This window comes from Fistularia commersonii, chromosome 1 (assembly GCF_037954325.1).
Source record: "Fistularia commersonii isolate RoL2024-O1a breed Wild chromosome 1, RoL_Fcom_v1.0, whole genome shotgun sequence".
Taxonomy (NCBI): Eukaryota; Metazoa; Chordata; class Actinopteri; order Syngnathiformes; family Fistulariidae; genus Fistularia; species Fistularia commersonii.
Genome location: NC_141284.1, coordinates 23,017,667 through 23,030,624, shown reverse-complemented (window position 1 = coordinate 23,030,624; position 12,958 = coordinate 23,017,667). Strand labels below are relative to the sequence as shown.

At 43.4% G+C, this 12,958-nt stretch overlaps 1 protein-coding gene across 2 annotated transcripts in view; it reads left to right on the top strand.

Moving 5' to 3' along the window:
• The window catches only part of stxbp6 (syntaxin binding protein 6 (amisyn)), a 57,953-nt gene that overhangs the window by 11,700 nt on the left and 33,295 nt on the right, over window positions 1-12,958 (top strand). The gene's annotated exons all lie outside the window — the stretch shown is intronic.

Sequence of the window (12,958 nt, the reverse complement as noted above, 5' to 3'; positions counted from 1 at the left end):
AGGCACTGTCATCAGGTTTTTTTTTTAGTTTTATTTTTTTTTTGTACCCCATCCTGCTGGAGGTTGATCTCTTCACAAACAATCAGTGGTTTTTATGGAACTCAGACAAAACAAAGTGGAAGTGTTTTTTAATTTTTGGATACAAAATCCAGGCCTCTTCTGTGTTTGCACTCTCAAACATGATATCCAGCTGTGTCAAGTCCCAAATAAACCCCAGGCGTTCAAGTGGGTTATTATGTGCCATTTCTGTTTTGATATGGAAATGCGTAGCGCCTGACAGGCCCCTGTTGTAATGCCAGTCTCATCGTGTCCCCTGCAGCTGCCGGCGCTCTCCTACCCCGGTTTGTTGGGTCACGTGTCTTTGCTGATAAAATACAATTTTCCGGTTTGAGCTCATGAAAGAGAGTAGAGATTTTACGAGGGTTTTTGTTTTCAGATTTTTCAAGTCGACGAGGTCCCGGTCCGGAAGTCCGAAGACGGTCAGGTGGATGTTTGCCATTCATTTGATCCGTGTTTCCCAATCCGATGAAATGCGGTGCGCGAGCCGGTGGCGAGAGCAGCCACGTTGTCTGGCTTAAAGTCACTGAAGGGCAGAGCTGGAGCCAGCAGAGATAAAGATGTTGAGGCTCTCTTCAGCAGCAGGGATCGGAGATTAGTCCAGCAGAGGGGCAGCACACGTTAGATGTTTTTGAGGTAAAGTAAGACTGAGATGCTTTGGATGTGGACAGAATCACGCTCTTTAATCACCAAATGTACTCAGGAATTTGACATGGTAATAAGTCATAAGAAAAAGAAACCTTAAGGTAGCAATAACTAGCAGTCACAAAAAAAAATGGCCCACAGGGGGGAAAAAAAATCTGTTCAAATGTCTGGTGGTTGTGTTCCTGATAGACTTTAATCTGTGGCCCGATGGGAAGGTTGGACAGGCAATGAGCTGGGTGGGATGGGCTCCCCACTACCCTTGTGACCAGCTGCCTGGATCTGCTATCGTGCAGAACATCAACAGGTTCCTGCTCGTGGCCCGTGAGACGACTGGCTGTTCCCAGAGGCGAGAACACACTCTACGACGGCACAGTAGAACTGGGTGCGAACTTTGGAGGAGAAGTTATCCTGCAGAGCAGCCCGGTGTGCCCGCTCGATGACGTTTGATGCGTGAGTCTTCCATACAGATGGTGAAGATCCGAGTAGAAGGAGACTGAGTTTGGAGCTGCGAGGCAGGGGGCCCTGAGGAAGACCTGGGAAGGAGATTCACGAATGGCGTGAAAGAGGTCATGTAGTCAGTTGGTGTAAGAGAAGAGGATATAGAGGAGACGGTTAGATGGAGGCAGGCAATTAGCGGTGAAGGGAACAGCCCAAAGGGGAAGAAGTTTCCCACTCAGACTGTCAATATTCATGTGCTTTCCATATTTTAATGCCAGTTGACTTGTTTATATTTTACCTGTAACAAGGTTGCCCCAAGCGTTGTGCAGTCTCGGTCAAATCCCATATGGGCGTGTGTAAACCTGCGCCCAGTGCACACCAGGGACTCAGAAACACAGTAATTCACTCTTGGCGTTGTGAATAGAAAAGGGGCTTTTGTGTGTATGCCACCTATTCACCCGTTCACACTGTAAATTCCACAACTCTATATTAAGGAAAAAAAAAGGTGACATGGATCAAAAGAACCGGAGTATTGCCTGCCTGCAGCGGCTGGCACCTTGCGAGACGTTTCTAACAGATGATATAAAACCCAGACGTCCTTCATCGACACTTGAAGAAACTTCGTTTGCTTGTGATAAATAATCCTGAACCTTATCCCAGATTGTATTCTGACGCCATCTTCTCTCCTGTTGAGTTCTTCTGTGTTGCGCTGTGAATGCACAGCACCGAATTGCAATGTAGCATATGCGGGAACACAATAGTGAAGGCACACACATTATTACACAGTTCATAGTCATGTGGCGTCTCTAACCCAGCGAAGCATTGTTCGGACTTGTACATTGTTCCTGTGGGTGCGAGTGTGTGAGAACCCGGCAACCAGCCCGCACACTTTAATATACAAGGCCAGTGTGTGTGAGTCGGAGTTGAGTGTGTGACTATGTGAAAGCGTCGTATGTACATAAGAGTGGGGGCAGGGGGGGTCACTGACGCTTTCCTGGCTACAGTGTCTGAAAGTTGAGGCCCCTACAGCCATGCAGTGGCACAGTTATGTAATGTGTGGTATGTCACAGATGCCTACAGTATGAGGAGCTTCATTGTAAAGAGCCACAGGCGCTTCAGTCTCTTAAGTGAACGTGGTGCCAGGATGGAAACACCAGTCTATCATCATTGCTCTACTTCTCAAGTCACAGTGTTGTTTCCAAAGCAATTCAGGAGAAAAAGAAACAAACCGGATGGATCCCGAAATGACTTGAAAACATCGTATCCGTTCAGTTCAAAAGTGACAATGGCGTAAAGTGGCACGCAGCGTGGATGCAAGTGATATTGCAAGATGGTGGAACATGCATTCAGTTGTGTGTGTTTGTGTGTTGAGGGCTTTTGAAATGTCTGGTTTTGAACACATGACTGTTTGTTCTTGGGAGACGGCCACATGCAATAGTAGAACGTGACAGGAGAGCGATTCAGCCGAGTGGGCGCCCTAAGATCAGCAATTTAAATTGCATTCCTATTCCCTCTCCACCGCTGTCATATCTTCGTGTTTGCTCGAGCGAAATTCAGTAAATGTTATGTTTGTTTTTTTTATAGCCATAGTTGTATCAGGGGTTTTACCATCTTCTGGCTATTTGGCTAATTCCCCACCCCCCTTGTTTTTAGATGCTGGAATAATCTTGTCACGCTGCCGCAGATCCCAGACAAACGTCACAGCAGACATTGATTCGCCGGGCATCGGACCAAATCACTTCCAGATTACAACAGAAACATGCCAATTTTTTGGGGGGGAAGAAACTAACCGGGGCAATGCTGGGATTTTGACAGATCACTATTTTTTCCCACCCCCTCTTGTTGATTTCTTTATTTATTTTCTCCTTTTGGCACAGAAGGGAGCCAAAGGAAAGCGGTGTCATCCACTGACTTAAATGACCAAAGTCCAGGTAAAAAGTAAGCCTGAACTAAATATCTTGCATCGTTCTCTGCTGCAGCGTGCAGTTTTCTTTTTCTTTTTTTTTTTTTTTTTGTTTTGGAGAGCGGAGCCTCCTTTTTCAGCTATGAACTTGGGTCTAGGAACGCACCACTGGCTCTCCTCATTTGGCTAACAGTTGTTTGGCCTTCGGGTGAACTCCCTCGTATGTCAGCAAAGCAGATTAGTATTATTCCAGAGTTCCCTGCGGTAATAAACATACATCTGCGTGAGAAAATCATGGACCCCTGTGGGTTGTGTCTCCAAATATGGTGTTATATCAAACAGAGGGTTCTTGCTCGGTGAATTCTCCCCGCCCGCATTGTAATGGCTTCTTTTGATCTCGCACGTTTTCGCACCGACCCGCTCAGCTGCACACAGAAAAAAACCTATGTGCAACAACAACTCGTGCCTCCTGATGACATAGGAGTTTGATGGAGTCAAAGCCACGAGCTCCACGCCGTCCAAGTCGGTCGGTGAGCTCCCCTCTTTGATCACTGGGCTCCATGTGGTGCCGTCGTGGCTGGACCTCGGGGCTGAAACACCGGCCCGCCCACAGAATGTTCAGCGGGAGGGACAGGAGGCCAGCGGAACGAGATAAGACCGTGAATGTTGTCTGCGGCTGACCCATTAGTCCGCATGGTTTTATTAAATATATTTCGGATCCGAGAGGAAAATGACATTTTCATTTCTGTCGTGCTGCGGCGTCTCCTCCTCTGAGCTTCATCCCAATGTCTTTAAAAAAAAAAAAAAAAAAAATTTTTTTTTTCCTTTTTTGTTGATGGCTGCCTTTTATTTCTGTAAATAAACATGCGTTGTGCCCAATTCTGTCCTTTTGTGTTTGGACACATCCACACATATTCAAATGCTAATATATGAACGTATGAGTAGGAGGAACGTCGGTCGGGCACTATGTTTGTGGGAGTATTGATGCACCGAGGGTTTATGCAACAATCCATGGGGGGTTTGTTTATCTGTGTGTGCGTGTGTGCGTACGCATGCGCTGTGTTTTTACCACTACGTGGATAACCTTGACATTTTTTTTCTCGCTTTTTTTTGTTTGTTCAATCTGGCTGCGTTGCCCACCTTTTCGCATGTTTCAATTTCCCTCCCATCACTCAATGAAAAACAGCATCTATGGTGCCTCTTATGACTCCAATGTCTTGCTGCGTAGTATCGTGCTTGTGACAAATTCATAAATCACACATTCATGCTGCAGTCGTGTCAGTTGTACCTATCGAAGGACATCGGGAACACCACTGACACAGCGGGGGGCCTCCATAAATGGAATCGATAACCTGGAATTGCAAAATAACAAGTCTATTGCGTTTATGTAACTTTTGATTTTGTTAATATAGAGACACAACAAACATTGATCTTCCTACATCAATGGGGCTGTAAGGACACCTCTCCCTCTGCTCAGGGGACTGAGGAATAAAGAGGTCCAGCATTTCAGCTGATGTATAATTGAAGAAAAAAGACAAAAACAAACAAATAGGCCAGACCTAATAATGAGCTCCTCCACTTGTTTCTTTTCCAGAAACATCAACATGTTCCGAGGTCGACTTGTTTCAGGGGTTAGTCTGAGCTGACCTGTGGAATACCTGCTCAGATGGTACAGATGTCCCTGGAATGTGGAGATAACCCCCCCCTGTTAAAGTGGCTGGCGCTGGGAGGCAGTTATTGCACAACTATATTTATACTATTATATGTATATATATATATATATATTCAGAATGATAATATTATTCAGTCACTCTCCTATGACCGGTTGACATCCCAAGCTTTCATCTGTAAAAAGTGAAATAAAAAGACAGGTTGTTTTTGTTTTTTTTTTATACTAAAAGTTGACAAAAACTGACAAAAATAAACCCAAAGTTATTTTGATTTATTAAGCATCAGCGAACTCTGTGAGCTCCACAGCAGAATGAGATTTGTGACGAGGTAAACAGCGTCCCTCCATAAATAGTTACTCATTGTGTAGGGACGCGTCACGTCTTGTGTCTGAAATTTTAAATTTCTCGCCGTCAAAGGCAGGCATTCATTGGCCGAGCGTGATGTCAGCTATCTCGCCGTGGCCCCTTTAGAGTAGTGGATTTGTTTTGTGCTCTCCACTTGACTCTTCGTCCTCGGCTGCCTTTTAGGCACTGATAACTTTGAGGAATGGGCGGTAAAATGTTTATGATTTGTAAAAACACGTCAATTATTATCTCATTTGTTTAGTTCAAACCGTTATCTGTCTCACGGTTGAGACATTTAAAGATACCAGCCAACAAATACTTAAAATACTCTTTAAGTCAAACAGAAGCGGCTTTACACAGACACAAAACAGCTAACTGTAGTATATAACCCCTTGTAAAGCACAACTTGTTAAGTTTATGCACCGGTTTTTATGAGGATTAATAAAAGGAAATAATACGTTGTTAGCTAGTGACTTTTATTGATGGCGTCTTGAACCATTTTGAATGGAAAGCTGAGACTAGTTAGTCGGATCCATGTTGGGTTTGTTTTCAACTTCAGCGCCTCGTTTAACTTTTTAAAAATCCTCCTCAGGGAGTCTGGACCAATGTTTGCTAATGAGGCTTAGCCAGGCAGACTTGTGTGGGTGGTGTGTGTAGTTACAAAGAATGTCAACTTCACCGGGTTGCACGCGGGGCTAGCCTGGCGGCGGCGGTGACTGATGCTGGCCTCCGAGTATCGACAGAGAGGCAGAGATATACTGCCCACTCGCACAGGATTATTTACTGTACATCAGGATGACCGCATTCTCTAGTTGTGTGTCTATTTGCGTGTGCTTTTTTTGTGTCGGGGAACTGTGCCGGACTGTATCTTGACTAATTTGACTCTCGCTGCAAATTCTGGTCATTTTTGCTCTACGCTTTGTTTCAACCGTCGCTGACTTCGCCTCCCTCTTTCTGCCCCGACTCTCTTGACAGCCACCCCCTTAACCCCGTTTCCTAAATGCTCAGTTTGCTTCCTCTTGGCCAAGGCGAGGGTCCTAATAGGCGTGGGAAAGCTTCCAGGAATGAATTGACCCGCGTTTAACCTCGCAGAACAGGGCTTAGACATAAGGAAATATCTTAGATAATGTGAGCCGCAGAAGGCAACATGAAAAGATTAAACTGACATATTTCTTTTGAATGGGGGGTAGTTTCATTAAAGCAAATGGGAAAACAGTAGTTTATTAGTGCGATACAATAAGAATAAGAATAAGACCAACTTTATTTATCCCGAAGGAAATTGTTGTATAAATAATAAAGCTGCTTTAAAAAACAACTGACCTTGAACCCCTGGTTACAGTTGTTCAACAGTCATACATCCCCATCAAGGGCCGCGTCTGAATTGATGGGATTTGTTTGCATTGGACCGATTTGACTACATTAGTGCAGTGATGTGATATACTATTAGGTCAGTTGTATTTATACCTCCTTTGAGAACGAATCCCGCGCAATGCTACTATTGTGACTCCATGTCTTCATCTAGCCGTAATCCATATAGCATTTTTTTCTGCCGAAGCAGAGTCGGGAGATGATTCTGGTATGCTGATAAAATGTACTCTAAAACTAGTTGTTGAAAAGCATTTCTTGAGTGGCAGCCTCCTGAATGAAACTGAGTCCCAGATGGACCCACGGCAGACCAGGATTATCAGTCGTCATCACTCCTCAGTGGCTGCTCGGTCTCCAGTTATGGAATGGGGGAACTTAAATATTTCTTATGCCCATATTGTTTGAAGCCATTGCAACCCAAACACAGGGCACCCTTTAAAGGTGGTCGGTCTGACAGCGGCGCTCTCTCTCTCTCTCTCTCTCTCTCTCTCTCTCCTGTCAGAACTTCTATTTATTTTGATCCGGGCAATTTTATCGTTGTTTTCAATTACAGTCCACTTTATAGGTCAGGGAATTCCAATTATTCCAACTCCAATAGAATACGGTCCTTCTTCTTGAACCTTTTTTTTTTTTTTTTATGGACATTCAAGGAACACTTGTAACCACTTTGATTTGGCTGTGACGTGTAGAACCCGCAAACCGTTTGTCTTTTGACGTTCTTTGTCAGGCTGTGTATTTATAGTGGATCCACATTCATGTAGCTGAAGTTGATTTAGGAAGGTATCCCAGTGATTTCTAAACTGAGACTGAAATCCTAATCATTTAATATGCTCTCAGCTGCTCATCTATTTCAGTTATCTAAAGATGTTTCTTTCTCTCTCTCTCTCACACACACACACACACACAGCAGATGGACAAGGAATAGATGAAAGGCTCAGGTGCTCTGCAGGTGGACTGAGCCGAGTGTGTTGTTATGCATACAAAAAGCCTCTGTCTGTTGAAACGCTCACTGTGTTTCATCCCCGTCTATAGAGAGTAACTTTGGGGTTTAATATATATTTTTTTTTTGTGCGTGTTGCAAAATCAGCATGCCCCAATTGTTCTGACAGCTCGCTTCTCCTAAATGCCAAAGTCAAACAAACAGTACTCCGTCAGCTCCTTCTCTGTCCTTTGCCGCCCAACTCAGCCTGCTTTCCTTCTGTCGAAATCACACCGCGTACAACACCGGCCAAAGTCTGCTTCATAATCCCCACACGAAACAACAATAGTTCTGCACGGTCTTTTGTCTCAGACTGAGGCCGGAACAGTTGGAACAGTTGGTGGGTGCTCCCCTTCCACCAGGAATCATGTGTTGTGGTGGAGGCCATGCGTTGCTGTTGTTGGACCGGAAGACTGCTCTGGCTCCCTCTAATCCATTACTCTTTAGCTTTTGGTGGCGAAGCTCAACTCCCTCTTTGGGACTCTGTGTTGAGCAGGAGGATTGTTGTTGTAGCTCTGGACGCCAAGGGATTGGGGAATTCTTTCCTTGTATACTAATGGAATGGATTGAACTGCATGATATTTGTGGCAAGTGTGGTTTGGAGAGGACCGCGCTGTTTAGTCAATACGCGGTGAAGGAAAGGATTTGCTATCCTGATACATTCTAAGTTTAGGTTGTCTCCAAGGAAATTGTTTCATCAAACAGTCTGCCACAACTCTATTTGGCTTGGCTTACTTACATTTTTTTGTATTTTTAAGAGAAGACGTTTCAATCCCAACAATTGTCAACATGTTCCTCACTCACTCATTCATTCATTCACCACCCGTATTGCTTGTCCTGCAATTTGGGTTGTAATTATAATTTATCCTTTATTAATCCCTGTGGGGAAAGTGTGAGATGGTAAGAATGTGGACACTCTTCACAGAAAGCACTGCGTCACCATGGTGCCCGAAACATTACGTTGAAGGTGCAACTTTGAGGCGATTTGACGGAAAACCTGCAGAACCAGTCATGATTAATTATCCCAAGTGTTCAGAATCAACTGCTTTTGTTTGGGCATGTTGCCTTGCTGTAAATACATTTTTTTTTGTTGTACCGTTTGGATTTGTTGTACCGTTTGGATTTGGATTGTGCAAATGTTAATGGGAACATGATGAGCGGAGGACCACTCCATGCATGTTTTTGATCATTTTGGCTCAATACCAGTCCTCCCATACCTGGAAAAAAGTCCTCATTGTCTTCCGCTCTCACCTAGTTTAGTCCCAATCCTGCATCGTGGCATAAAGGAAAACTGTGATTCCTCTCATGGAGCTTTTCCATCTCTTTTAAATCAATCGTTGATTCTGTTGGACGATGATCATTCTGAACAAAGAACTTTCGCAGCTGAGAATTTAATAACCAACTCAGCTCAGTCTGTCCAAGTCATTACTAGCACATTTTATCCGGCCATATTAAACAGTCTCTGCAGACACAGGAGGTGCAAAGGGCTCATATAATGAACACCATTTTGATGATCTGCAATTGTGCATAAATTCAAGGCTCATTTTGCTGAGTTTTGTACTGATTTTAAATTCCTTCTGACTCTCATCATAAAATACCATTTCAGAACGAACCCTTTTATGTGTACTTCCTTTTTTATTCATATGACACGGGGTAAAATATTACTGAACAGAGGGGTTGGCCACCAGAACATTAGCAACGTCCATAAATGTAACTGCATGGGATTTTGTTTTTTTGCAAGAAGCAATCTAAAACCAGGAAGACCTTTTCTCATATTCCACAGACTTTCTGCTTTCCTACACTTTGATGCCGTACCCCCCCCCCCCCCCCCCTATTTGGCATATCAAAGACACACTGATCCTATTGACCTTAATAAATTAAAATTTAACGCATAAATGGACTACACTTTATGATCTGTCACATTTTTTTGGAGGGGACAGCTATTTTAAATGTAAGATATCACTCAAGAGACGACTGTCTGCGACCTTGACTTTGGACGGTGAGGACGTGGCGGTCATTAAATTTGGAGACAAGGTACCCCAGAATGCCCCAGTTATAGCTGTCTTTGGTTTGAACAGTGCCAAGAGCTGGCAAGATTTCTACATTTGTCCTGGGTGGACCTTGTACGTTCAGGTGCGTTTGGATTCCTGCTTTTAACGAAATCATCGGAACTGTTGTGTAATTTCGCCTGGGCCACATGTCCTCCACAGTGAACACAACTAACACCAAACGGGCCGTATAAACCCATTCAGTGGGATGTGCCTACTTCTTGTGTCAATAGCGACATATAATAACATGTCTAATCATTAATAAAAACACCCTAATCATCCTATTATTATCAAAAAAATAATCACCATGCATATTTCATACTTACATTTTTTTTTTTATTGTACTCAACACTGCTCATTCCAAAGCCAGTCACTTAATGAAGTCACTCAAGATGCGTTTTTATAAGCCATCTGAATAAAGTCATTAGGTGTAGAGTTTATGCGATAGATAATCCATTCATTATGTATACTGCTTATCCTGCCCTCAGAGTCACGGGTTGCCGGAGTTTGTCCAAGCTGTCATTGGGCAACAGTCTGGGTTCACCCCGGGCCAGTTGCCAGTCGATCTCAGGGCCACATATAAAGACAAATGTCCTTTCACTTTTTCATTCACACTTCTGGGCAATTTTAAGGTTTCCATTGAACCTCCTGCAGGGAGGAAATCAAAGAACCTGGAGGAAACCCTCCCCCTTCATGCTATGAGGAAGAAGTGCTAACCACTGCACTTCCGTGCCGCCCGCAATGTAGTTCCTTTGCAATTATCTTTGAATTCAGAAAAGCAAGGGCCTTGTTTTTGATTTACCTTTTATGCCAGGTGTTTCTACACAATTGAATGTAATCCAGCATGGTGTATTTGTCATGGAATGGGCATACTGGGTCACTTTGCCCTGGGCAGTGTCATCCAATTTTTGTGGTAGTGTTACCCAGTGGTACCCAATTTCTCCTGGAATTTATGGTCTTTCTCTCAAAGGTAATATTTTCTTCAAACTATTACATATCTATCTATTTCAAAGTTTAAGATAACTGCTTGTTGTTTTTGCTCTATACAAAGACCGTCCTGTGCCTTGCTTCTGCATCCCAGTTAATGTAACACCACCTGTCTATTATCACATTATTAACGGAAGAATACAGTGGCAGCCTAGAATAATGTTTGCATCCCTCATTATGTTTTCTGCATGTCATAGGATGCATAGAAGGAAAACAAGTAGCCTAGTATCTTTCCGGTTTCAGACTTTTCTTGTAGGATGAATAGATTGAGAGTTTTCTTCTACACTCTTTGATTTTATTTATTTTTTGGCTCAGTGTTTTGTATTCTCAGAGTGCATGGTAGCGTGCTCTCTACCAACACTTTTCTTAAAATGTTTATCCAGTGGCATCCCTCACAGGCCATTTCCCTCCATTTAGTTGATTACCATTTTGTTCATATCATTTGCAATGTGGACTTTTTTTTCTTTTTTTTTTTTTTTTTATCAAGTAATAACAAACAGGATGCTAATTTGTCTCCTGAAATTGAACATTTGCAATGTGTTTTCCAATCTGTGTCCCAAATTACTGAAATCTTTTGGTCCAGTGCCCAATCAAGGCAACGGACCACTGGCAGTTCCTCTGTTCAAAATCTACCGTTTGTTCAGTGTACGCTTTATTTTAAGGGTGCATGCCAGCTTCAGTTTTAGCACTCTATTTTACAACTAACAGCCCTCCTTGGTGGAAATTCCCCTGCACCTGAACTTGGTAATGATATTTCCTATGTCCAGTTCCACTGACAGTTGATCGTTCATATGCTTAAACTGGAGATTTAGCATGCATGCGTAAGACTGGTTTTACTTTTCTTCCCTGACTCACGTTTTGGTATACCACTCTACTCTTGGTTTTTGCAATAAATTTATCAAGACAAATGCACTTCTTTCTAACAGAATTCTATATCCGGAGACTATATAACAGTTAAGATGGAGGAAACAGATTGCATCCAGTGTTGTCAGGACCTAGGCACAGGGGATGTGCGTGGCAACCCGTGGCTAACTGTAACTTGACAGTGTCCTTTCGAAAACAGTTTCTATTTATTTTAGCCCATCGAAGACCTGTACCAAATGTTCTGTTTGAGGGTTTGAGCGGCCAAATGACTCCAGTGCGATGTAGCGTTGGCTCCCTAGATTTGTTTTGCATCTGCAAAACATATCCGGCATGGAAGCCCAGCTCAATATTAGGCCAGAAGGAGTGCTCTCTGATTGTGCGCCACAAACTGGAGTGAAGAGCAGGATTTGAACAGAAACTCGTAAAGTGATTGGATGGAAACACTGATTTTTGATTATGGTTTCATTCCATTGATGTTTTTTTCAATATCCTTGAGCTGTAAACCTGTTTGGCTTCAGCAACATTCCCAGCACTCAATATTTCCACCAGTAGGTTTTGAAAACCTTCTTAATGGACACGCATGTCCGATTTGTGTTTTGGCTGCATCTCTGTTGCATCCATCCACGGATGCGGCCAGTGAATCTGTTTAGGTGTGTGTCCTTCAGAGCCTGCATCTGTCATAAAAACCTTATCTGATTCTGATCTGACCACAGTACAGATACCTGCTCCGCCAAAGGGACTGAGGCCATCGAGAGATGTGGTTGGGGAAAAAAGAGACAGGGCACGCAATATCTCCAGGGTTGAAACCTCTCGTATCAGAAGGACGGCGGGTTTGAAATGGGGGTGGGGATAAGTTTCAAAGCCTATTAATGTCAATTCATTGAACTTTTCAAATGTCAGCCACGGCAGAAATGCTTGCTTTCATGTGATTCATAGTTTAGTATCACGTGGTTGGCTTCATACATGGTATGGCTGAGTTGGTGGAGCAGAACAGTCTCCTGTCTGCATGCCGACGCGTCCTTGGGCAAGACACCGAACGCCAAGTTGCTCCCTCTGGCCTTGTTACCGCCTTGCATTGCAGCCCTGTCAACATCGGTGTGTGGGTTTGTGTGTGTCTTTAAAAAGTGTGAAATTGCTACATAAGTTGAGATCATTTCAATGCAACACACTATATTTCCAATTTGGATTGATATGCAATGAAATCCACCCATTGTCTACCACTCATCCTACTCATGGAGGATGCAGGAGCCTATCCCAGCTGTCATCGGGCGAGAGGCGGGGTACACACTGGATTGGTCGCCAGTCAATCCAAGGGTCATATATACCTACAGACAACTATTAACAAATTTACCCAATTTTCCCTCCTGCTTGTTTTTTGACTACGGGAGGAGAACGTGCAAACTCCAAATGAAAGGCCCCCGGAATTGAACCAGGTCCTTCGTGCTGTGAGGCCAAATCGCCATCCACTGAGCTGCCTGTGGTGAAATTGTTATATATTTCATGTTGGCTGATTTATTTTTTGCTATAGATTTATTCTTTTTTTTTTTTCTTTTTCTTTTGGAAATCAGGTTTGAAATTGTGCAGACCATCTCGTATTCCTCTACAGTTTGGGACCATACATTCCTCACAACACAGAACATGTTGGAAAGACTGTCTC